The 26,400-nt window shown below is 44.1% G+C and overlaps 1 long non-coding RNA gene across 1 annotated transcript in view; it reads right to left on the minus strand.

The window, feature by feature from the left end:
• Window positions 1-3,188: 3,188 nt before the first annotated feature.
• LOC137218249 (uncharacterized) overlaps window positions 3,189-26,400 on the minus strand; it is a 96,599-nt gene continuing 73,387 nt past the window's right edge. The window contains exon 3 of the long non-coding RNA XR_010940573.1: window positions 3,189-3,233. This is a non-coding gene — a long non-coding RNA (uncharacterized lncRNA). The remainder of the gene's footprint in view (window positions 3,234-26,400) is intronic.

The raw sequence follows: 26,400 nt of genomic DNA on the forward strand, positions 1-26,400 counted from the left end.
TATCACTCAGCAATGAAATCTATGTCATCAGGCCAGTAGGAGCATAATGAGTGGATTCAGGTATGATGATTCTAACTGAAATAAGTCACACAGAAAAAGAAACATCATAAGATATCACTAATACACGGAATGTAAACTTGGCTACACAGGAACTGAATTACAAAACAGAAGAGGGTCTCAAATTTAGAAAACCAACTTATGCTTGCTTAAGGGGAAAGGTGAGTTGGGGTGCTGCATAAAACCAGAGATTGAAATGAGCACAGATAAAGTTCCTTAAGCCAAATATGGAATAGAAAAGAGCTACTCCTTGCTCAATGAAATGGACTCAACACCCCATATTAAACGCCTAAGAATGTACCTGACTAGTAAGTATCTTAACACATATGGATTCCTATCTCTCTGAAAGAGAATCAAGCGTGTGTACAGGGATATAATCGCAGCAGTGATAACATTGGAGAGGTTCGCTGAGCAAATGAAGACGCTTTGAAGTCGTATTGCAGGGTACCCATTCCACGGGTCTCAACTCACCAGGTTTAAGGTATTCTTCCTACAGCTAAAACATGCATGTGGAACTCACAGTATGATCAACCATGTGATCGGGAGACGTGTTCAAATATGTCTCAGTTTTCTTCCCCTGGTACTCGGGTGCAACATTCCAGACGCTTTACTAACACTCTCCCGACTTGGAGAGTCAGTGCCTTTAACCTCCTGTTTGGCCCAGTTTGCCATTTCTGCGGAAGATGAACAGGAATTGGGAGAACCAATTAGAGACTAGCTGGAGGTGTCTGGACGGGCAAATTTAACTCTCATTTCCCACCAGGAAGAGGAATTAACCAAAGGCTCAGCGTGCCGTGCCGGAACCAGATTAGGGCCTGAAGCCATCCTGCGGTGTTTTGGCCAGCTCACAAGAAAGCGAGTTGAAGAAAGGAGCTCAGGGGAACTGTAATTCACAAACCTGCAGAGTTATAAATGACAGCTATTGTCCAAAAATATACTGAAGTAAGGCTGCCAAGAGGACTTGAAAGCGGGGCAGAATTGCAGGAAACCGATTTCAGGAGGTAGACTGGAATTGCATTGAAAGCATAGGAAAAGAGGCAGAACGTAGACAATGATGCACTTGGCCAAAACGGGCGTATGCATTTTTTCCTGAATATATTCAGGAAAAAACGCATACGCCCTTTTTGGACAACTAAGCAAGCTTGCAAAGGAAATCTGCACTACAATGAAGTCTCACTTCCCCCCGCTCAAAAGGGCCATCTGAAAAAAGTGTAAAATCCAGAAAGGCAGGACAGGCCATGGAGAACTGGGTGCCTTGTTATGCTGATGGGTAGGATGAAAATTGCCAACAGCCACTTGGGAGAAGTGTATGGTGTTTCCTGAAACATCTAAAAAACAAAGCAACAGAGCCTAGGGCACTTCCACTTATGGTCCTATAGCTTAGGGAAATTAAAATAAAAAAGACACAGCCACCCCAAAATTTGGGACAGCTCTGTTTACAAGAATCTCGTTTACGGTACAAGTTCAATATCGCAGAAAGTGAAAAATGGATAAAGAAGTTGTGGTACTTACGTACAATGCAATATCACTCAGCAATGAAATCTATGTCATCAGGCCCGTAGCAGCATAATGAGTGGATTCAGGTATGATGATTCTAACTGAAATAAGTCACACAGAAAAAGAAACATCATAAGATATCACTAATACACGGAATGTAAACTCGGTTACACAGGAACTGAATTACAAAACAGAACAGGGTCTCAAATTTAGAAAACCAACTTATGCTTGCTTAAGGGGAAAGGTGAGTTGGGGTGCTACATAAATCCAGAGATTGAAATGAGCACAGATAAAGTTCCTTAAGCCAAATATGGAATAGACAAGAGCTACTCCTTGCTCAACGTAATGGACTCAACACCCCATATTAAACGCCTAAGAATGTACCTGACTAGTAAGTATCTTAAAACCTATGGATGGCTATCTCTCTGAAAGAGAATCAGGCATGTGTACCGGGGCATAAACGCAGCAGTGGTAACATTGGAGAGGTTCGGTGAGCAAATGAAGACCCTTTGAAGTCATATTGCATGGTACCCATTCCACGGGTCTCAACTCTCCAGGTTTAAGGTATTCTTCCTTCAGCTAAAACATGCATGTGGAACCTAGAGTATGATGAACCGTGTGATTGGGAGACGTGTTCAAATATGTCTCAGTTTTCGTCCCCTGGTACTCGGGAGCAACATTCCAGACGCTTTACTAACCCTCTCCCGACTTGGAGAGTCAGTGCCTTTAACCTACTGTTTGGCCCAGTTTGCAATTTCTGTGGAAGATGAACAGGAATAGGGAGAACAAATGAGGGACTATCTGGAGGTGTCTGGATGGGCAATTTAACTCTCATTTCCCACCAGGAACAGGAATTAACCAAAGGCTCAGCATGCCGTGATGGAACCAGATTAGAGCCTGAAGCAATCCTGCGGTGTTGCGGCCAGCTCACAAGAAAGCGAGTTGAAGAAAGGAGCTCAGGGGATCTGTAATTCACAAACCTGCAGAGTTATAAATGACAGCTATCGTCCAAAAATATACTGAAGTAAGGCTGCCAAGAGGACTTGAAAGCGGGGCAGAATTGCAGGAAACCGATTTCAGGAGGTAGACTGGAATTGCATTTAAAGTTAGGAAAATAGGCAGAACGTCCACAATGATGCACTTGGCCAAAAAGTGCGTATGTGTTTTTTCCTGAATATATTCAGGAAAAAACGAATACGCCCTTTTTGTCCAACCAAGCAAGCTTGCAAAGGAAACCTGCACAACAATGAAGTCTCACTTCCCCCCGGTCAAAAGGGCCATCTGAAAAAAGTGTAAAATCCAGAAAGGCAGGACAGGCCATGGAGAACTGGGAGCCTTGTTATGCTGATGGGCGGGATGTAAATTGCCAACAGACACTCGGGAGAAGTGTATGGTGTTTCCTGAAACATCTAAAAAACAAAGCAACAGAGCCTAGGGCACTTCCACTTATGGTCCTATAGCTTAGGGAAATTAAAATCAAAAAGACACAGCCACCCCAAAGTTTGGGACGGCTCTGTTTACAAGAACCTCGTTTACGGTACAAGTTCAATATTGCAGAAAGTGAAAAATGGATAAAGAAGTTGTGGTACTTACGTACAATGCAATATCACTCAGCAATGAAATCTATGTCATCAGGCCCATAGCAGCATAATGAGTGGATTCAGGTATGATGATTCTAACTGAAATAAGTCACACAGAAAATGAAACAGCATGAGATATCACTAATACACGGAATGTAAACTTGGCTACACAGAAACTGAATTACAAAATAGAACAGGGACTCAAATTTAGAAAACCATCTTATGCTTGCTTAAGGGGAAAGGTGAGTTGGGGTGCTGCATAAAAGCAGAGTTTGAAATTAGCACAGATACTGTTCCATAAGCCAAATATGGAATAGACAAGACCTACCCCTTGCTCAACGTAATGGATTCAGCAATGAGGTATCACCTCACACCTGGTAGAATAGGCATCATAGAAAATCTACAAACAAAAAATGCTGGAAAGGGTGTGGAGAAAAGGAACCCTCTTCCACTCTTGTTGGGAATATAAATTGATACAGTCATTATGGAGAACAATATGGAATTTCTTAAGAAACTAACAATAGAATTACCATATGATACAGCAATCCCAGTACTGGACATATACCCAGACAAATCCATAAATCAAAAAGAGACATTCACCGCAATGTTCATTGCATCACTATTTACAATATCGAGGTAATGGAAGCAACCTAAATGCCCACAGACAGACGAATGCATAAAGCCGTGGTACATATATAAAATGGAATATTACTAAGCCATGAAAAGGAATGAAATTGGGTCATTTGTAGAGACGTCGATGGATCCAGAGACTGTCATACAGAGTGAAGTAAGTCAGAAAGAGAAAAACAAATCTTGTATATTCATGCATATATGTGGAACCTAGAAAAACTGTACAGATTAACCATTTTGCAAGGCATAAATAGAGCAACAGATGTAGACAACAAACGTATGGACAACAAGGGGGGAAAGCTGTTGGGGGGGTGGTGGTGGGAGGAGTTGAGAGACTGGGATTGGCATGTATACATTTATATGTATAAAATAGATAACCAATAAGAACCTGCTGTATAAAAATATAAAATAAAATTCAAAATTAAAAAGAAATAAAATTTAAAAAATAAAACAGAAAAAACAATTATTCCCTGCACATACATGTATTTATATGAATAATTTATTTCCATGCTTATATCTGTAAATACAAAAAAGAGGAATAAAATCTACCTTGAACCAAAAACGAAAAAGAGAAAAAAAACACAGAACCCACCAGTTACACAGAGGAAAACCGTATCAGGGCACTTGCTCCAGTTGTAAACAATTCTGAAGTTGGTCAGTGGTGGGGAATCGTCTCCCATTCAGCCAGCAGCCCCCACGCAACAAGCGTCCTCATTGCAAAGCTGGGGCACCGTGCCAGGGCATCTGTGAGTAAACGTGAGCTGAGCCCCAGGCCAGTTGCTGCTGAACTATTCCCACCTGTCCCAGGTAAAACACCTGAATATATACAAGGACTTGAAAGCCTAGAGGAAGGGCCATGGAGCCACACGAGTGACAGCATGCCGGCCGACTTGGTGCCTGCAGGCCAGCCAGGATGGTCCTGGCCCTGGGTGCTCTTCTGGAAGATTTCCATTTCCCTGCCTGAGATACCCGTCCTGTCCCTGCCCCCACTGCTTTTTTCCTTCCTCACCTCTGCCCAGGGAGAAATTCCAGCAGCAGGTATGGGTGACACATCCTCTTCTTTAGCAGGTGGCAGCCTGGCAACTGCTGCAGAAAGTCCAGCAGAGCCCCACTCACACTGGGCCACCCACAAAGCCGTGGCCTCTCCCTCCCTCCCACCAGCCCAGCCCCGAGACTGCTGACAGGGCAGAGAAAATGGCGTCAGGCACGGCTGCAGGGGCTCTTGCTGCCTGGAGTGGTATTTATATTGATCTCAACCCAGGCACACCTGGGGAGGGCTGGCCGGCACGGTAAGTCTGCCCAGGTCAGCCAATCATCACCCCTCAGGGGCTCACAGTTGCAGAAAATGGAACTTGCTGAAGCGGCTAGGTCCAAGGAACAGGTGTGGGCTCCCGAGAGTCAGGATAGACAAGGGGCTGCAGCTTTGGCTTGTTTTCTAATCATTTTATCTGGCCCATGAGTGGGAGACAACTTCAAGAGAACCCTCTCCTAATGAGAGGAACCCAGGAGTCAGGGAGAGGAGGGGTGGGTGGTGGTTGGAGACAGAGGCCTGGTGCCCCGGGTGCAGTGGAAGTCTCTGGAAGACCAGGTGGAGGGAGGCCGCACGGAGTGATGCCCAGGGTCACAGACCTGTCACAGCTGCTGTTTGTTAGTTCAAGTCCTGCTCTGAGGTGCTCTGTGTCAGCTCTGAGCGACAGGTGAGCTGGGGGTGCTCTGCAATGAGGGCTATGTGCACGGTTCCTGTGTGCCCAGCCCTGCCACAGTATCTGCAAGGGTAGCTCTGTATCCTGGGAGGGGCCTGACCACGAGAGCCCCGTGGGCTGGGGTGGGGGTGGGGTACCTGCCCAGGTGAGCTCCATATTCTGGGATTGGTCTGACCACGAGAGTCCCATGGGCTGCTGGGGACCTGGTAAAGGATGTCAGGACAGTCAGTGAAGCCACCGAGGATATACCTCCAGTTGCTCCTAATTCCTACACCCTGCTGGTCATTCTACCAACCACCAGGACATGGTATTCTGTATTAGTCTTCAATGATGCCTTCTTTTGTATTCCATTAGTCCCAGAGTCACAAGAAATTTTGGCTTGTGAGTGGCAGGACTCAACATACAACTAAAACAATACTTCTGGGCCGTTCGGCCCCAAGGGTGCAAAAATTCCCACACCATCTTTGGGGAAAGCTTAGCTAAAGACCTAAAAGTTCTACCTCTGGAAAAGGAAACCCTCCTTCAATATGCAGGTGACATTCTGATCGCTAGCCCTACTAAGGAGGCCTCTGAACTACCAAGCCAATAAAGGATAGAAGTTGTCCAAGAAAAAGCTCAAATATCACAGACTGCAGTGACCTGCCTGGGCTTCATTCTCACAGAAGGTCGGAGAAGCCCATCCCAGGAAAGGGAAGAAACCATTTTCAGCCTTACCCCTTTCTAAAACTAGAAGACAGCTTAGGGGTTCCTGGGGAGGCCAGGGTTTGCTGCTTCTGGATCCCTAACTACAGTCTACTAGCTGGGCCTCTATATGAAACACTGAAAGGAAAAGATGATGATCCTTTTGAATAGAATCCAGAAGTGGTCTTTCAAGAATGGAAAGAGCAGTCAATTCAGACCCTTGCCCTGGAACTCCCTAATTTAGCTAAACCCTTTGACCTTTACATTCCCGGTGAAAGGTGAATCGCCATTGGAGAATTAGTGCAAAAACTGGGACCACTTGAAATGGAACAATGCAAGAATGCCATCCAGGTAGGATAAACTACGGTCACTAAGGGGCTTGGCCCACTGCCACATCTGGCCAAGATACTGGCGGTATCTAAAAACCTGGAAATCAGCAGCCCAAAAGGCCACCTCCCTCCTAAGGGAAAAGGACCCCACGTGGTGATCCTAACCACCAACCATGCCCTGAAGTTGCAGGGTTCGCTCCGTGGGCACACCGACCTCGAGTGAGGAGGCCCTCCAACTCCAACATCCAGAGAGATAACCGGGGGCAACAGGGCACCATGACGACTCGTGTGAACATCACTTGACCTGGAGTTTCTCTCATAAAACAACAAGAGTGTGTCCCAAAAGAGTAGACTACTGCTTGCAGGACTTACTGCACCCAGAGGGGAGCTAATAATCTTGGCGGGGGAACAGTATACCACACTGTCACCATAGAAAAGCCTACAGACACCGTGATGATGGTGGCCAATAAGACCGGCTGGACTCCTGTTTACTTCAAAAGGCTGTTGACTCAGTGGCCATCATGGTCCTTGATCACCACTGACCCTGGACTGTCTGGGAGTTGAGCGGGCAGGGCTCTGACACCTGGTGCTGTTTGTACGTTAATTCAGGGGCCTAATTGAAGAAAGCGCAGACTACTGGTCAGAGCATCTAGGCTGGCAGAAACGGTCAGCCTAAGGTGGCCAAACAAATGTGGGGCGGGGTGAAACCGGCCCCCACAGCGTCTCTGCACATCTCTTTCCTGGACCCTTAAAGGTCATTAGAATCTATAACACTTCCAATGCTGGTGCTCAGGTGGACGAGCAGGGAGGCAGGGGTCCTGGGGACAATCAACGTCACCGGGAGGCTGCTGGGGAGAAGCTCTGACCCTCGCCCCAGGGTATGAGGGCTCCCAACTCAGCACTCAGCAGTTACAGAAGAAGGGTCTGCACCCTCAGCACTCCAAGAATGAGGAACGGGACAAAAAGCAGAGGAGGGGTTTGTCCCCAGCAAAGCCCATTAAAAATCCCTGGGAGATAAAAATAGAATCTGGGCAATAAAGTCAAGTCTAACCTTTTTTATCCTTTGTGCTTTGTCTAATTTCACGTGCTCCTAGGGTCCCGCATGCAGAGGTTCCACACCCGGCACTTCAGACCAGATTTCCTAGTGCAGAATGGCTGGGTCGACACCTCAGCTCCTGGGGCCCAGTGCAGACTCCACGATATAGAGCCTGAGCTACAGCCAACCCGGCCCTCGAGAGCTCCGCCCCCTCCCTCCCTCCCACTGACTCTGACAGGATCTCTACACAGCAGCCCAGCCCACAGCCCACGGGGTAGTGCATGCTCTCACCTCTCCATTCTCTGATCAAAATATAAAGTTTCCTTTGCTTGTGAACCAAACTCAGTCTCGATCTGTTGGCCCCAATGACACTGGGAAGGGGGACACATTTTGGGGTCCACTCTGGAGGATCAGTAACAGAAATTGAGACTATTGTAACCTCAATGAACAGATGTGTGAGCCAAACTGTAGTTAACATAGAACAGTGTATAAGGCTCGGGTAAAATAAGATGTTTTTAACACTTCCATTTGATATTTCCATCACTTTTTATAAGCAAGTTCAGTGAAAAGGTTTGTCTTATTTGTCAGGTCAATATTAGAGAAACGAAGTGATTTCTTTCCAAGGATGTACATCTAATAATCTTGGTTAAACCTTCAATCCTGTTTTAAATGCTTTTCCATTGAAAATGATACCTCTCTTTCAGCTCCCCCATTTCTGAGAAGTATAAAATCTTATAATTTATTATTACCAAAGGGGAAAGGTGGGAGGAGGGATAAATTAACAGTTTGGAATTAACACATACACACTGCTATGTATAAAATAGATCATCAACAAGGAACTACTGTATAGCACAGGGAACTACACTCAACATTTTGCAATAACCTATAAGGGGAAATACTCTGAAAAAGAATAGATATTTTTATTGACATCATCTATCAATGACAGTTAAAGTGTAGCCTAAGGGAAGCTGGTGGTGAGTGCTTCTGACCCTGAAGACTTCAATTATCTAAAGTTTGGACTCTGCCTACTTCCCAAGGCCCTTAATGAACATATGTGTAGCCGTAGCTTAAAAACTTCCCCAGTTTGGGTTTCGGGGAGACACTGATTTTGAAAAAGCCCTGGTGTTCTCCTTACATGAATGGGACTCTTCCTACTGCTAAAACATGTCTGTCACACCCAGAGGATGGTATACCGTCTGATCGGGAAGAGTTTGGAAAAGGCATCTCATCTCCTCATCTCCTGGTGCTCGGGTTCACCCCTCCAGCGTCTTTACTAACAGTCTCCCCACTTGGAGATGTCAGCACTGTCAACATCCTGTTGCGTACAGTTTGGAATTTGTCCAGAGGATGAAGCGGAAGGATGAGGAACAATGAGAGACAAGTCCTAGGTGTTCAGACAGGCACATGTCATTCTAATTTCCAATCAGGAAGACGAATTGACCAAAGGCTAGGGTTGCCCATGGAAACAGTATAGGGCTTGAGGAAATCCCGCTGCTTTGTGGCCAGTTCCCATAAACACAAGTTGAACAATGGAACTCAGGGGCAGTAAAATTCACAAAACTGCAGAGTTGAAAATATCCATCACTGAAAAATGTCTTGAGGAAAGTCAAAGAAAAGGACTTGTAAGCAAGGGAGAATGGCAGGAAAGGGATTTGAGGAGGTAGAAAGGACTCGCCATTAAGCACAAGAAAAGGAGCTGAACATTGCAGTTGGCCAAAAAGGGTGTATGCGTTTTTTTCTGTATATATTCAAGAAAAGGGCATACACTTTTTTAGCCAACCAAACAGGTGGGCACTGGAAGTCAATACTACAAAAGATATCACTTCGCATCAGTCAGAAGAGCCATCCTCATAAAGCGTAAACAACAGAAATGCAGGACAGGGCAACGAGAAGAGGGAGCCCTGTGAGACTTATAGTGGAAATGTATATTGCCAACGGCCATTCTGGAGAAGTGTATTGTGTTTACTAAAGCATCTAAAAAATGAGCTACAGAGCATAGGGCACTTGCACTCATGGGCGTATATCTTGGGAAAAACAAAAATCGAGAGGACACAGGCACCCCAATGTTTACCCCCTCTCTGTTTAAAAGATCCTCGACTAGGATATAACTTAAATGTCTCTGGAGGGAAAAAATGGATAGAGATGTGGTACTTAGGTAGAGTGGAATATTATTCAGCCTGGAAATCAATGAAATATGGCCAGTTGTAACAACTCCCGAGGAGTTACGTATGATCATTCTAAGTGACAGAATTCAAAAAGAAAAAGACACATATCATAAGCTATCACTTAAAGGTGGAATCCAAAATGGCTACACATGAAATAAATTACAAAACAAAAACATAGTCAAATATGTAGAAAACACGCATAAGGCTGCTAAACGGGAAAGGTGGGGAGGGGTGAGGCATCATCCAGGAGGTTGAAATTAGCAAAGATACCATTCCAAATACCAAACTGATAATCAACAAGGCCTACACGGTAGCTAAAAGAACTGCACTCAGCACACTCAAGTCACCGGAAAAGAATATATACGACTGGTAAGAATCTGAAAAAGAATTTATTGATGTCTCTCTGTACGTGAATCAAGTGGATGTACAGCAGCAAGAAACAGAGCTTTGAAAATCAGCTGTAACCAATATAGTAATAAATTGAAAAAAATAAACGACAGAGAGACAGAGAAAACCTCTTACAAGTTTTCCTCAGGGACGGTGATGCAACATGGATTGAACACATCTAGACCCACAGCAGGATGAGACATAAGGCTGGAAACTGTTTGCGCTAAGAGAAATGTGAGGTTGGGTGAGGAAATGCACACCCTTTAAAGTAATACTACCTGGTACCCATTCAATGGGTCCCAAATCTGCAGGTTCAAGGGATCTTCCTACAGCTAAAACATGCATGGAAAACCCAGAGGACTGTACACCATGTGATCGGGAGATGTGTCTAAAATGCACCTCATTTATCCTCTCCTGGTGCTCCTGTTCACCATTCCAGCCATGCTACTTAGAATCTCCCCACTTGGAGAATCAGCACATTTAAACTTCTGTTTCACACATTTTGCAAATTGTGAGGAGGATGAACGGGAAGAGGGGGAACCAATGAGAGAATAGTTGTAGGGGTTTGGACGGGCACATATCACTCTAATTTCCCATTAAGAATAAGAATTAAAGAAAGGCTCAGCCTGCCTCGCCGGAGCCAAAATAGGGCCTGAAGCAATCCTGCGGGTTTGAGGCCAGCTCACAAAAGAGCAACTTAAAAAATGGAGCTCAGGGTCACTGCAATTCACAAACCTGCAGAGTTATAAATGAAAACTAACGTCCAAAAATATGTTGAGGTAAGGCAAAGAAGAGGATCTGAATGCAAGACAGAATTGCAAGAAACAGATTTCAAGAGATAGATTGGACTCGTCTTTAACGCACATGAAAAGCGGCAGAATTTCGACAATGATGCAGTTGGCCCAAAAGGGCGTATGCGTTTTTTCCTGATTATATCCAGGAAAAAAACGCATACGCACTTTATGGGCAACGAAGCAAGCAAGCAATGCAAATGTGCACAACAAAGAAGTCTCATTTCCCACCAGTCAAAAGGGCCATCCTAAAAAATTGTAAAAACCAGAAATGCAGGACAGGCCATGGAGAACAGGGAGCCTTTATACGCTGATGGGCAGTGTGTGAACTGCCGAGAGCCACTCTGGAGAAGTGTATGGTGGTTCCTAAATCATCTAAAAAACAGAGCTACAGAGCATAGGACACTTCCAATCATGGGAGTATATCTAGGGAAGTCTAAAATCAACAAGACACAAGCACACCACAGTTTAGGGCTACTCTGTTTACAAGAACCTCAACTTCAGTACACCTTAAATATCCCAGGAAAGAGAACAATGGATAAAGAAGATGTGGTACTTATGTACAATGGAATATCTCTTCACCATGAAATCAATGTAATAAGGCTAGTAGAAGGATAAAGAGTGGATTTAGGTCCGATAATACTACTTGAAATAAGTCAAACAGAAAAAGAAACATATCATAAGATATCACTTATAGAGGGAGGGTAAATATGGCTGCACAAGAAATGAATTACAGAACAGAACAGTGTCTCACATTTAGAAAACACACTTATGTCAGCTTAAGGGGAAAGGAGAGGTGGGGTGATGCATAAAACCAGAGTTTGAAATTAGCACAGATACCGTTCAATAAACCAAATAGGTATTAGACAAGATCTACACCTTGCTCAATGAACTGGCCTCAACACACCCTATACACCGCAGAGAAATATATCTGAGTAATAAGAATCTTAAAACCCATGTATTGATGTATCTCCATAAGGGAATCAAGTGTGTGCAGAGCGGCACAAACACAGCAGTGAAAATGAGCTAAACCCCATTATAGAAATAAATTTTAAAAACAAAACGCTGAAACAATGAAAGAGAGAAAAATTCTTACAAAATTCGCTCAGGGGCTGTGATGCAACCTGGATTGACCACATATAAACCCACAGCTGGATAAGACATAAGGCTGGACACTTGGGGCTGAGAGGATTGGTGAGCTTTGGTGAGCAACTGCCGAAAGTTTAATGCAATACTTCATGCTACTCATTCCAAGGGTCCCAACACTCCAGGTTGAAGGGAATCTTCCTACAGCTAAACCATGCTTGGGAAACCCAGCGACTGGTATACCATATGATCGGGAAAGGTTTCTAAAACGCACCTCATTTTTCCTCTCCTGGGGCTCCGGATCGACATTCCAGCCACTTTACTAACAACATCCCCACATGGAGAGTCAATGCCTTTAAGTTCTGGTATTGCACAGTCTGCAGTTAGTGCGGAGGATGAATGGGAATAGGGGGAACCAGTGAGAAACTAGCTGTAGCGGTTTCAATGGGCACATGTCACTCTAATGTCACATCAGTAAGAAGAATTAACCAAAGGCACAGCAAGGTGCCCCAGAAGAAAAATAGGGCTTCAAGGAATCCTGTGGTTATGGGGCAAGACCACAAAAATAAGAGCTGAAAAATGGAGCTAAGGGCCACTGCAATTCAAAAACCTGCAGAGTTATAAAGGCCAACTATTTTCAAAAAATATATTGAGGTAAGGCTATGAAGAGGCATTGAAAGCAAGGCAGAATTGCAGGAAACCGATTTCAGTAGGTAGACTGGAATTGCATTGAAAACATATGAAGAGAGTCAGAACCTCGACAATGATGCACTTGGCCAAAAAGGGCGTATGCGTTTTTTCCTGAATATATTCAGGAAAAAACGCATACGCCCTTTTTGGCCAACCAAGTAAGCTTGCAAAGGAAATCTGCACTACAATGAACTCTCACTTCCACCGGGTCAAAAGGGCCATCTGAAAAAAGTGTAAAATCCATAAAGGCACCACAGGCCATGGAGAACTGGGAGCCTTCTTATGCTGATGGGTGGGATGTAAATTGCCAACAGCCACTCGGGAGAAGTGTATGGTGTTTCCTGAAACATCTAAAAAACAAAGCAACAGAGCCTAGGGCACTTCCACTTATGGTCCTATAGCTTAGGGAAATTAAAATCAAAAAGACACAGCCACCCCAAAGTTTGGGACGGCTCTGTTTACAAGAACCTCGTTTACCGTACAAGTTCAATATCGCAGAAAGTGAAAAATGGATAAAGAAGTTGTGGTACTTACGTACAATGCAATAACACTCAGCAATGAAATCTATGTCATCAGGCCCGTAGCACCATAATGAGTAGATTCAGGTATGATGATTCGAACTGAAATAAGTCAAACAGAAAAGAAACATCATAAGGTATCACTAATACACAGAATGTGAACTTGGCTACACATGAACTGAATTACAAAACAGAACAGGGTCTCAAGATTAGAAAACCAACTTATGCTTGCTTAAGGGGGAAGGTGAGTTGGGGTGCTGCATCAAACTAGAGTTTGAAATGAGCACAGATAAAGTTCCTTAAGCCAAATATGGAATAGACAAGAGCTACTCCTTGCTCAACGAAATGGACTCAACACCCCATATTAAACGCCTAAGAATATACCTGACTAGTAAGAATCTTAAAACGTATGGATGGCTATGTCTGAAAGAGAATCAAGCGTGTGTACAGGGGCATAAACACAGCTGTGACAGGATTGGAGAGGTTCAGTGAGCAAATGAAGACTCTTTGAAGTCATATTGCATGGTACCCATTCCACGGGTTTCAACTACCCAGGTTTAAGGTATTCTTCCTTCAGCTAAAACATGCATGTGGAACCTAGAGTATGATCAACCATGTGATCGGGAGACGTGTTCAAATATGTCTCAGTTTTCGTACCCTGGTACTCGGGTGCAACATTCCAGACGTTTTACTAACACTCTCCCGACTTGGAGAGTCAGTCCCTTTAACCTCCTGTTTGGCCCAGTTTGCAATTTCTGCGGAAGATGAACAGGAATAGCGAGAACCAATGAGAGACTAGCTGGAGGTGTCTGGAGGGGCAAATTTAACTCTCATTTCCCACCAGGAAGAGGAATTAACCAAAGGCTCAGCGTGCCGTGCCGGAACCAGATTAGGGCCTGAAGCCATGCTGCGGTGATGCGGCCAGCTCACAAGAAAGCGAGTTGAAGAAAGGAGCTCAGGGGCACTGTAATGCACAAACCTGCAGAGTTATAAATGACAGCTATCGTCCAAAAATATACTGAAGTAAGGCTGCCAAGAGGACTTGAAAGCGGGACAGAATTGCAGGAAACCGATTTCAGGAGGTAGACTGGAATTGCATTGAAAGCATAGGAAAAGAGGCAGAACGTCCACAATGATGCACTTGGCCAAAAAGGGCGTATGCATTTTTTCCTGAATATATTCAGGAAAAAACGCATACGCCCTTTTTGGCCAACCAAGCAAACTTGCAAAGGAAATCTGCACTACAATGAAGTCTCAATTCCCCCCTGTCAAAAGGGTCATCTGAAAAAAGTGTAAAATCCAGAAAGGCAGGAAAGGTCATGGAGAACTGGGAGCCTTGTTATGCTGATGGGCGGGATGTAAATTGCCAACAGACACTCGGGAGAAGTGTATGGTGTTTCCTGAAACATCTAAAAAACAAAGCAACAGAGCCTAGGGCACTTCCACTTATGGTCCTATAGTTTAGGGAAATTAAAATCAAAAAGAAACAGCCACCCCAAAGTTTGGGACGCCTCTGTTTACAAGAACCTTGTTTACCGTACAAGTTCAGTATCACAGAAAGTGAAAAATGGATAAAGAACTTGTGGTACTTACGTACAATGCAGTATCACTCAGCAATGAAATCTATGTCATCAGGCTCGTAGCAGCATAATGAGTGGATTCAGGTACGATGATTCTAACTGAAATAAGTCACACAGAAAAAGAAACATCATAAGATATCACTAATACACGGAATGTAAACTTGGCTACACAGGAACTGAATTCCAAAACAGAACAGGGTCTCAAATTTAGAAAACCAACTTATGCTTGCTTAAGGGGAAAGGTGAGTTGGGGTGCTGCATAAAACCAGAGATTGAAATGAGCACAGATAAAGTTCCTTAAGCCAAATATGGAATAGACAAGAGCTACTCCTTGCTCAACGAAATGGACTCAACACCACATATTAAACGCCTAAGAATGTACCTGACTAGTAAGTATCTTAAAACCTATGGATTGCTATGTCTCCAAAAGAGAATCAAGCGTGTGTACAGGGGAATAAAAGCAGCAGTGATAGGATTGGAGAGGTTCGGTGAGCAAATGAAGACCCTTTGAAGTCATATTGCATGGTACCCATTCCACGGGTTTCAACTACCCAGGTTTTAGGTATTCTTCCTTCAGCTAAAACATGCATGTGGAACCTAGAGTATGATCAACCATGTGATCGGGAGACGTGTTCAAATATGTCTCAGTTTTTGTACCCTGGTACTCGGGTGCAACATTCCAGACGCTTTACTAACACTCTCCCGACTTGGAGAGTCAGTCCCTTTAAACTCCTCTTTGGCCCAGTTTGCAATTTCTGCGGAAGATGAACAGGAATAGCGAGAAGCAATGAGAGACTAGCTGGAGGTGTCTGGACGGGCAAATTTAACTCTCATTTCCCACCAGGAAGAGGAATTAACCAAACGCTCAGCGTGCCGTGCCGGAAACAGATAAGGGCCTGAAGCCATCCAGCGGTGTTGTGGCGAAGTCACAAGAAAGCGAGTTGAAGAAAGGAGCTCAGGGGCACTGTAATGCACAAACCTGCAGAGTTATAAATGACAGCTATCGTCCAAAAATATACTGAAGTAAGGCTGCCAAGAGGACTTGAAAGCGGGGCAGAATTGCAGGAAACCGATTTCAGGAGGTAGACTGGAATTGCATTGAAAGCATAGGAAAAGAGGCAGAGCGTCCACAATGATGCACTTGGACAAAAAGGGCGTATGCGTTTTTTCCTGAATATATTCAGGAAAAAACGCATACGCCCTTTTTGGGCAACCAAGCAAACTTGCAAAGGAAATCTGCACTACAATGAAGTCTCACTTCCCCCCGGTCAAAAGGGCCATCTGAACAAAGTGTAAAATCCAGAAAGGCAGGACAGGCCATGGAGAACTGGGAGCCTTGTTATGCTGATGGGCGGGATGTAAATTGCCAACAGACACTCGGGAGAAGTGTATGGTGTTTCCTGAGACATCTAAAAAACAAAGCAACAGAGCCTAGGGCACTTCCACTTATGGTCCTATAGCTTAGGGAAATTAAAATCAAAAAGACACAGCCACCCGAAAGTTTGGGACGCCTCTGTTTACAAGAACCTCGTTTACCGTACAAGTTCAACATCACAGAAAGTGAAAAATGGATAAAGAACTTGTGGTACTTACGTACAATGCAGTATCACTCAGCAATGAAATCTATGTCATCAGGCCCGTAGCAGCATAATGAGTGGATTCAGGTACGATGATTCTAACTGAAATAAGTCACACAGAAAAAGAAACATCATAAGATATCACTAATACACGGAATGTAAACTTGGCTACACAGGAACTGAATTCCAAAACAGAACAGGGTCTCAAATTTAGAAAACAAACTTATGCTTGCTTAAGAGGAAAGGTGAGTTGGGGTGCTGCATAAAACCAGAGATTGAAATGAGCACAGATAAAGTTCCTTAAGCCAAATATGGAATAGACAAGAGCTACTCCTTGCTCAACGAAATGGACTCAACACCCCATATTAAACGCCTAAGAATGTACCTGACTAGTAAGTATCTTAAAACCTATGGATTGCTATGTCTCCAAAAGAGAATCAATCGTATGTACAGGGGCATAAACGCAGCAGTGATAGGATTGGAGAGGTTCGGTGAGCAAATGAAGACCCTTTTAAGTCATATAGCATGGTACCCATTCCACGGGTCTCAACTCTCCAGATTTAAGGTATTCTTCCTTGAGCTAAATCATGCATGTAGAACCCAGAGTATGATCAACTGTGTGAACGGGAGACGTGTTCAAATATGTCTCAGTTTTCCTCCCCTGGTACTCGGGTGCAACATTCCAGACGCTTTACTAACACTCTCCCCACTTGGAGAGTCAGCGCCTTTAACCTCCTGTTTGGCCCAGTTTGCAATTTCTGCGGAAGATGAACAGGAATAGGGAGAACCAATGAGAGACTAGCTGGAGGTGTCTGGACGGGCAAATTTAACTCTCATTTCCCACCAGGAAGAGGAAATAACCAAAGGCTCAGCGTGCCGTGCCGGAACCAGATTAGGGACTGAAGCCATCTTGCGGTGTTGCGTCCAGGTCACAAGAAAGCGAGTTGAAGAAAGTAGCTAAGGGGCACTGTAATTCACAAACCTGCAGAGTTATAAATGACAGCGATCGTCCAAAAATATACTGAAGTAAGGCGGCCAAGAGGACTTGAAAGCGGGGCAGAATTGCAGGAAACCGATTTCAGGAGGTAGACTGGAATTGCATTGAAAGCATAGGAAAAGAGGCAGAACGTCCACAATGATGCACTTGGCCAAAAAGGGCGTATGCGTTTTTTCCTGAATATATTCAGGAAAAAACGCATACGCCCTTTTTGGCCAACCAAGCAAGCTTGCAAAGGAAATCTGCACTACAATGAAGTCTCACTTCCTTCCGGTCAAAAGGGCCATCTGAAAAAAGTGTAAAATCCAGAAAGGCAGGACAGGCCATGGAGAACTGGGAGCCTTGTTATGCTGATGGGCGGGATGTAAATTGCCAACAGACACTCGGGGGAAGTGTATGGTGTTTCCTGAAACATCTAAAAAACAAAGCAACAGAGCCTAGGGCACTTCCACTTATGGTCCTATAGCTTAGGGAAATTAAAATCAAAAAGACACAGCCACCCCTAAGGTTGGAACGGCTCTGTTTACAAGAACATCTTTTACAGTACAAGTTCAACATCGCAGAAAGTGAAAAATGGATAAAGAAGTTGTGTTATTTACTTACAAAGCAATATCACTCAGCAATGAAATCTATGTCATCAGGCCCTTAGCAGCACAATGAGTGGATTCAGGTATGATGCTTCTAACTGAAATAAGTCACACAGAAAAAGAAACATCATAAGATATCAGTAATACATGGAATGTAAACTTGGCTACACAGGAACTGAATTACAGAACAGAACAGGGTCTCAAATTTAGAAAACTAACTTATGCTTGCTTAAGGGGAAAGGTGACTTGGGGTGCTGCATAAAACCAGAGATTGAAATGAGCACAGATAAAGTTCCTTAAGCCAAATATGGAATAGACAAGAGCTACTCCTTGCTCAATGAAATGGACTCAACACCGCATATTAAACGCCTAAGAATGTACCTGACTAGTAAGTATCATAAAACCTATGGATTGCTATGTCTCCGAAAGAGAATCAAGCATGTGTACAGGGGCATAAACGCAGCAGTGATAGGATTGGAGAGGTTCGGTGAGCAAATGAAGCCCCTTTGAAGTCATATTGCATGGTACCCATTCCACGGGTCTCAACTCTCCAGGTTTAAGGTATTCTTCCTTCAGCTAAAACATGCATGTGGAACCCAGAGTATGATCAACCGTGTGAACGGGAGACGTGTTCAAATATGTCTCAGTTTTCCTCCCCTGGTACTCGGGTGCAACATTCCAGACGCTTTACTAACACTCTCCCCACTTGGAGAGTCAGCGCCTTTAACCTCCTGTTTGGCCCAGTTTGCAATTTCTGCGGAAGATGAACAGGAATAGGGAGAACCAATGAGAGACTAGCTGGAGGTGTCTGGACGGGCAAATTTAACTCTCATTTCCCACCAGGAAGAGGAAATAACCAAAGGCTCAGCGTGCCATGCCAGAACCAGATTAGGGCCTGAAGCCATCCTGCGGTGTTGCAGCCAGCTCACAAGAAAGCGAGTTGAAGAAAGGAGCTCAGGGGCACTGTAATTCACAAACCTGCAGAGTTATAAATGACAGCTATCGTCCAAAAATATACTGAAGTAAGGCTGCCAAGGGACTTGAAAGCGGGGCAGAATTGCAGGAAACCGATTTCAGGAGGTAGACTGGAATTGCATTGAAAGCATAGGAAAAGAGGCAGAACGTCCACAATGATGCACTTGGCCAAAAAGGGCGTATGCGTTTTTTCCTGAATATATTCAGGAAAAAACGCATACGCCCTTTTTGGCCAACCAAGCAAGCTTGCAAAGGAAATCTGCACTACAATGAAGTCTCACTTCCCCCCAGTCAAAAGGGCCATCTGAAAAAAGTGTAAAATCCAGAAAGGCAGGACAGGCCATGGAGAACTGGGAGCCTTGTTATGCTGATGGGCGGGATGTAAATTGCCAACAGACACTTGGGAGGAGTGTATGGTGTTTCCTGAAACATCTGAAAAACAAAGCAACAGAGCCTAGGGCACTTCCACTTATGGTCCTATGTCTTAGGGAAATTAAAATAAAAAAGACACAGGCACCCCAAAGGTTGGAATGGCTCTGTTTACAAGAACCTCGTTTACAGTACAAGTTCAACATCGCAGAAAGTGAAAAATGGATAAAGAAGTTGTGGTATTTACTTACAAAGCAATATCACTCAGCAATGAAATCTATGTCATCAGGCCCATAGCAGCACAATGAGTGGATTCAGGTATGATGATTCTAACTGAAATAAGTCACACAGAAAAAGAAACATCATAAGATATCAGTAATACATGGAATGTAAACTTGGCTACACAGGAACTGAATTACAGAACAGAACAGGGTCTCAAATTTAGAAAACCAACTTATGCTTGCTTAACGGGAAAGGTGAGTTGGGGTGCTGCATAAAACCAGAGATTGAAATGAGCACAGATAAAGTTCCTTAAGCCAAATATGGAATAGACAAGAGCTACTCCTTGCTCAACGAAATGGACTCAACACCCCATATTAAACGCCTAAGAATGTACCTGACTAGTAAGTATCTTAAAGCCTATGGATTGCTAACTCTCCAAAAGAGAATCAAGCGTGTGTACAGGGGCATAAACGCAGCAGTGATAGGATTGGAGAGGTTCGGTGAGCAAATGAAGACCCTTTGAAGTCATATTGCATGGTACCCATTCCACGGGTCTCAACTCTCCAGGTTTAAGGTATTCTTCCTTCAGCTAAAACATGCATGTGGAACCCAGAGTATGATCAACCGTGTGAACTGGAGACGTTTTCAAATATGTCTCAGTTTTCGTACCCTGGTACTCGGGTGCAACATTCCAGATGCTTTACTAACACTCTCCCCACTTGGAGAGTCAGCGCCTTTAACCTCCTGTTTGGCCCAGTTTGCAATTTCTGCGGAAGATGAACAGGAATAGTGAGAACCAATGAGAGACTAGCTGGAGGTGTCTGAACGGGCAAATTTAACTCTCATTTCCCACCAGGAAGAGGAAATAACCAAAGGCTCAGCGTGCCGTGCCGGAACCAGATTAGGGCCTGAAGCCATCATGCGGTGTTGCGGCCAGCTCACAAGAAAGCGAGTTGAAGAAAGGAGCTCAGGGGCACTGTAATGCACAAACCTGCAGAGTTATAAATGACCGCTATCGTCCAAAAATATATTGAAGTAAGGCTGCCAAGAGGACTTGAAAGCGGGGCAGAATTGCAGGAAACCGATTTCAGGAGGTAGACTGGAATTGCATTGAAAGCATAGGAAAAGAGGCAGAACGTCCACAATGATGCACTTGGCCAAAAAGGGCGTATGCGTTTTTTCCTGAATATATTCAGGAAAAAACGCATACGCCCTTTTTGGCCAACCAAGCAAGCTTGCAAAGGAAATCTGCACTACAATGAAGTCTCACTTCCCCCCGGTCAAAAGGGCCATCTGAAAAAAGTGTAAAATCCAGAAAGGCAGGACAGGCCATGGAGAACTGGAAGCCTTGTTATGCTGATGGGTGGGATGTAAATTGCCAACAGACACTCAGGAGAAGTGTATGGCGTTTCCTGAAACATCTAAAAAACAAAGCAACAGAGCCTAGGGCACTTCCACTTATGGTCCTATAGCTTAGGGAAATTAAAATCAAAAAGACACAGGCACCGCAAAGGTTGGAATGGCTCTGTTTACAAGAACCTCGTTTACAGTACAAGTTCAACATCGCAGAAAGTGAAAAATGGATAAAGAAGTTGTGGTATTTACTTACAAAGCCATATCACTCAGCAATGAAATCTATGTCATCAGGCCCTTAGCAGCACAATGAGTGGATTCAGGTATGATGATTCTAACTGAAATAAGTCACACAGAAAAAGAAACATCATAAGATATCAGTAATACACGGAATGTAAACTTGGCTACACAGGAACTGAATTACAGAACAGAACAGGGTCTCAAATTTAGAAAACCAACTTATGCTTGCTTAAGGGGAAAGGTGAGTTGGGGTGCTGCATAAAACCGGAGATTGAAATGAGCACAGATAAAGTTCCTTAAGCCAAATATGGAATAGACAAGAGCTACTCCTTGCTCAATGAAATGGACTCAACACCACATATTAAACGCCTAAGAATGTACCTGACTAGTAAGTATCTTAAAACCTATGGATTGCTATGTCTCCGAAAGAGAATCAAGCATGTGTACAGGGGCATAAACGCAGCAGTGATAGGATTGGAGAGGTTCGGTGAGCAAATGAAGCCCCTTTGAAGTCATATTGCATGGTACCCATTCCACGGGTCTCAACTCTCCAGGTTTAAGGTATTCTTCCTTCAGCTAAAACATGCATGTGGAACCCAGAGTATGATCAACCGTGTGAACGGGAGACGTGTTCAAATATGTCTCAGTTTTCCTCCCCTGGTACTCGGGTGCAACATTCCAGACGCTTTACTAACACTCTCCCCACTTGGAGAGTCAGCGCCTTTAACCTCCTGTTTGGCCCAGTTTGCAATTTCTGCGGAAGATGAACAGGAATAGGGAGAACCAATGAGAGACTAGCTGGAGGTGTCTGGACGGGCAAATTTAACTCTCATTTCCCACCAGGAAGAGGAAATAACCAAAGGCTCAGCGTGCCATGCCAGAACCAGATTAGGGCCTGAAGCCATCCTGCGGTGTTGCAGCCAGCTCACAAGAAAGCGAGTTGAAGAAAGGAGCTCAGGGGCACTGTAATTCACAAACCTGCAGAGTTATAAATGACAGCTATCGTCCAAAAATATACTGAAGTAAGGCTGCCAAGGGACTTGAAAGCGGGGCAGAATTGCAGGAAACCGATTTCAGGAGGTAGACTGGAATTGCATTGAAAGCATAGGAAAAGAGGCAGAACGTCCACAATGATGCACTTGGCCAAAAAGGGCGTATGCGTTTTTTCCTGAATATATTCAGGAAAAAACGCATACGCCCTTTTTGGCCAACCAAGCAAGCTTGCAAAGGAAATCTGCACTACAATGAAGTCTCACTTCCCCCCAGTCAAAAGGGCCATCTGAAAAAAGTGTAAAATCCAGAAAGGCAGGACAGGCCATGGAGAACTGGGAGCCTTGTTATGCTGATGGGCGGGATGTAAATTGCCAACAGACACTTGGGAGGAGTGTATGGTGTTTCCTGAAACATCTGAAAAACAAAGCAACAGAGCCTAGGGCACTTCCACTTATGGTCCTATGTCTTAGGGAAATTAAAATAAAAAAGACACAGGCACCCCAAAGGTTGGAATGGCTCTGTTTACAAGAACCTCGTTTACAGTACAAGTTCAACATCGCAGAAAGTGAAAAATGGATAAAGAAGTTGTGGTATTTACTTACAAAGCAATATCACTCAGCAATGAAATCTATGTCATCAGGCCCATAGCAGCACAATGAGTGGATTCAGGTATGATGATTCTAACTGAAATAAGTCACACAGAAAAAGAAACATCATAAGATATCAGTAATACATGGAATGTAAACTTGGCTACACAGGAACTGAATTACAGAACAGAACAGGGTCTCAAATTTAGAAAACCAACTTATGCTTGCTTAAGGGGAAAGGTGAGTTGGGGTGCTGCATAAAACCAGAGATTGAAATGAGCACAGATAAAGTTCCTTAAGCCAAATATGGAATAGACAAGAGCTACTCCTTGCTCAACGAAATGGACTCAACACCCCATATTAAACGCCTAAGAATGTACCTGACTAGTAAGTATCTTAAAGCCTATGGATTGCTAACTCTCCAAAAGAGAATCAAGCGTGTGTACAGGGGCATAAACGCAGCAGTGATAGGATTGGAGAGGTTCGGTGAGCAAATGAAGACCCTTTGAAGTCATATTGCATGGTACCCATTCCACGGGTCTCAACTCTCCAGGTTTAAGGTATTCTTCCTTCAGCTAAAACATGCATGTGGAACCCAGAGTATGATCAACCGTGTGAACTGGAGACGTTTTCAAATATGTCTCAGTTTTCGTACCCTGGTACTCGGGTGCAACATTCCAGATGCTTTACTAACACTCTCCCCACTTGGAGAGTCAGCGCCTTTAACCTCCTGTTTGGCCCAGTTTGCAATTTCTGCGGAAGATGAACAGGAATAGTGAGAACCAATGAGAGACTAGCTGGAGGTGTCTGAACGGGCAAATTTAACTCTCATTTCCCACCAGGAAGAGGAAATAACCAAAGGCTCAGCGTGCCGTGCCGTAACCAGATTAGGGCCTGAAGCCATCATGCGGTGTTTTGGCCAGCTCACAAGAAAGCGAGTTGAAGAAAGGAGCTCAGGGGCACTGTAATGCACAAACCTGCAGAGTTATAAATGACAGCTATCGTCCAAAAATATATTGAAGTAAGGCTGCCAAGAGGACTTGAAAGCGGGGCAGAATTGCAGGAAACCGATTTCAGGAGGTAGACTGGAATTGCATTGAAAGCATAGGAAAAGAGGCAGAACGTCCACAATGATGCACTTGGCCAAAAAGGGCGTATGCGTTTTTTCCTGAATATATTCAGGAAAAAACGCATACGCCCTTTTTGGCCAACCAAGCAAGCTTGCAAAGGAAATCTGCACTACAATGAAGTCTCACTTCCCCCCGGTCAAAAGGGCCATCTGAAAAAAGTGTAAAATCCAGAAAGGCAGGACAGGCCATGGAGAACTGGAAGCCTTGTTATGCTGATGGGTGGGATGTAAATTGCCAACAGACACTCAGGAGAAGTGTATGGCGTTTCCTGAAACATCTAAAAAACAAAGCAACAGAGCCTAGGGCACTTCCACTTATGGTCCTATAGCTTAGGGAAATTAAAATCAAAAAGACACAGGCACCCCAAAGGTTGGAATGGCTCTGTTTACAAGAACCTCGTTTACAGTACAAGTTCAACATCGCAGAAAGTGAAAAATGGATAAAGAAGTTGTGGTATTTACTTACAAAGCCATATCACTCAGCAATGAAATCTATGTCATCAGGCCCTTAGCAGCACAATGAGTGGATTCAGGTATGATGATTCTAACTGAAATAAGTCACACAGAAAAAGAAACATCATAAGATATCAGTAATACACGGAATGTAAACTTGGCTACACAGGAACTGAATTACAGAACAGAACAGGGTCTCAAATTTAGAAAACCAACTTATGCTTGCTTAAGGGGAAAGGTGAGTTGGGGTGCTGCATAAAACCGGAGATTGAAATGAGCACAGATAAAGTTCCTTAAGCCAAATATGGAATAGACAAGAGCTACTCCTTGCTCAATGAAATGGACTCAACACCACATATTAAACGCCTAAGAATGTACCTGACTAGTAAGTATCTTAAAACCTATGGATTGCTATGTCTCCGAAAGAGAATCAAGCATGTGTACAGGGGCATAAACGCAGCAGTGATAGGATTGGAGAGGTTCGGTGAGCAAATGAAGACCCTTTGAAGTCATATTTTATGGTACCCATTCCACGGGTTTCAACTACCCAGGTTTAAGGTATTCTTCCTTCAGCTAAAACATGCATGTGGAACCTAGAGTATGATCAACCATGTGATTGGGAGACGTGTTCAAATATGTCTCAGTTTTCGTACCCTGGTACTCGGGTGCAACATTCCAGACGCTTTACTAACACTCTCCCGACTTGGAGAGTCAGTGCCTTTAACCTCCTGTTTGGCCCAGTTTGCAATTACTGCGGAAGATGAACAGGAATAGGGAGAACCAATGAGAGACTAGCTGGACGTGTCTGAACGGGCAAATTTAACTCTCATTTCCCACCAGGAAGAGGAATTAACCAAAGGCTCAGCGTGCCGTGCCGGAACCCGATTAGGGCCTGAAGTCATCCTGCGGTGTTGCGGCCAGCTCACAAGAAAGTGAGTTGAAGAAAGGAGCTCAGGGGCACTGTAATTCACAAACCTGCAGAGTTATAAATGACAGCTATCGTCCAAAAATATACTGAAGTAAGGCTGCCAAGAGGACTTGAAAGCGGGGCAGAATTGCAGGAAACCGATTTCAGGAGGTAGACTGGAATTGCATTGAAAGCATAGGAAAAGAGGCAGAACGTCCACAATGATGCACTTGGCCAAAAAGGGCGTATGCGTTTTTCCCTGAATATATTCAGGAAAAAACGCATACGCCCTTTTTGGCCAACCAAGCAAGCTTGCAAAGGAAATCTGCACTACAATGAAGTCTCACTTCCCCCCGGTCAAAAGGGCCATCTGAAAAAAGTGTAAAATCCAGAAAGGCAGGACAGGCCATGGAGAACTGGGAGCCTTGTTATGCTGATGGGCGGGATGTAAATTGCCAACAGACACTCGGGAGAAGTGTATGGTGTTTCCTGAAACATCTAAAAAACAAATCAACAGAGCCTAGGGCACTTCCACTTATGGTCCTATAGCTTAGGGAAATTAAAATCAAAAAGACACAGCCACCCCAAAGTTTGGGACGCCTCTGTTTACAAGAACCTCGTTTACCGTACAAGTTCAACATCACAGAAAGTGAAAAATGGATAAAGAACTTGTGGTACTTACGTACAATGCAGTATCACTCAGCAATGAAATCTATGTCATCAGGCCCGTAGCAGCATAATGAGTGGATTCAGGTACGATGATTCTAACTGAAATAAGTCACACAGAAAAAGAAACATCATAAGATATCAGTAATACACGGAATGTAAACTTGGCTACACAGGAACTGAATTCCAAAACAGAACAGGGTCTCAAATTTAGAAAACCAACTTATGCTTGCTTAAGGGGAAAGGTGAGTTGGGGTGCTGCATAAAACCAGAGATTGAAATGAGCACAGATAAAGTTCCTTAAGCCAAATATGGAATAGACAAGAGCTACTCCTTGCTCAACGAAATGGACTCAACACCACATATTAAACGCCTAAGAATGTACCTGACTAGTAAGTATCTTAAAACCTATGGATTGCTATGTCTCCGAAAGAGAATCAAGCGTGTGTACAGGGGCATAAACGCAGCAGTGATAGGATTGGAGAGGTTTGGTGAGCAAATGAAGACCCTTTGAAGTCATATTGCATGGTACCCATTCCACGGGTCTCAACTCTCCAGGTTTAAGGTATTCTTCCTTCAGCTAAAACATGCATGTGGAACCCAGAGTATGATCAA

Source organism: Pseudorca crassidens, unplaced genomic scaffold (assembly GCF_039906515.1).
Source record: "Pseudorca crassidens isolate mPseCra1 unplaced genomic scaffold, mPseCra1.hap1 Scaffold_67, whole genome shotgun sequence".
NCBI classification, from domain to species: domain Eukaryota; kingdom Metazoa; phylum Chordata; class Mammalia; order Artiodactyla; family Delphinidae; genus Pseudorca; species Pseudorca crassidens.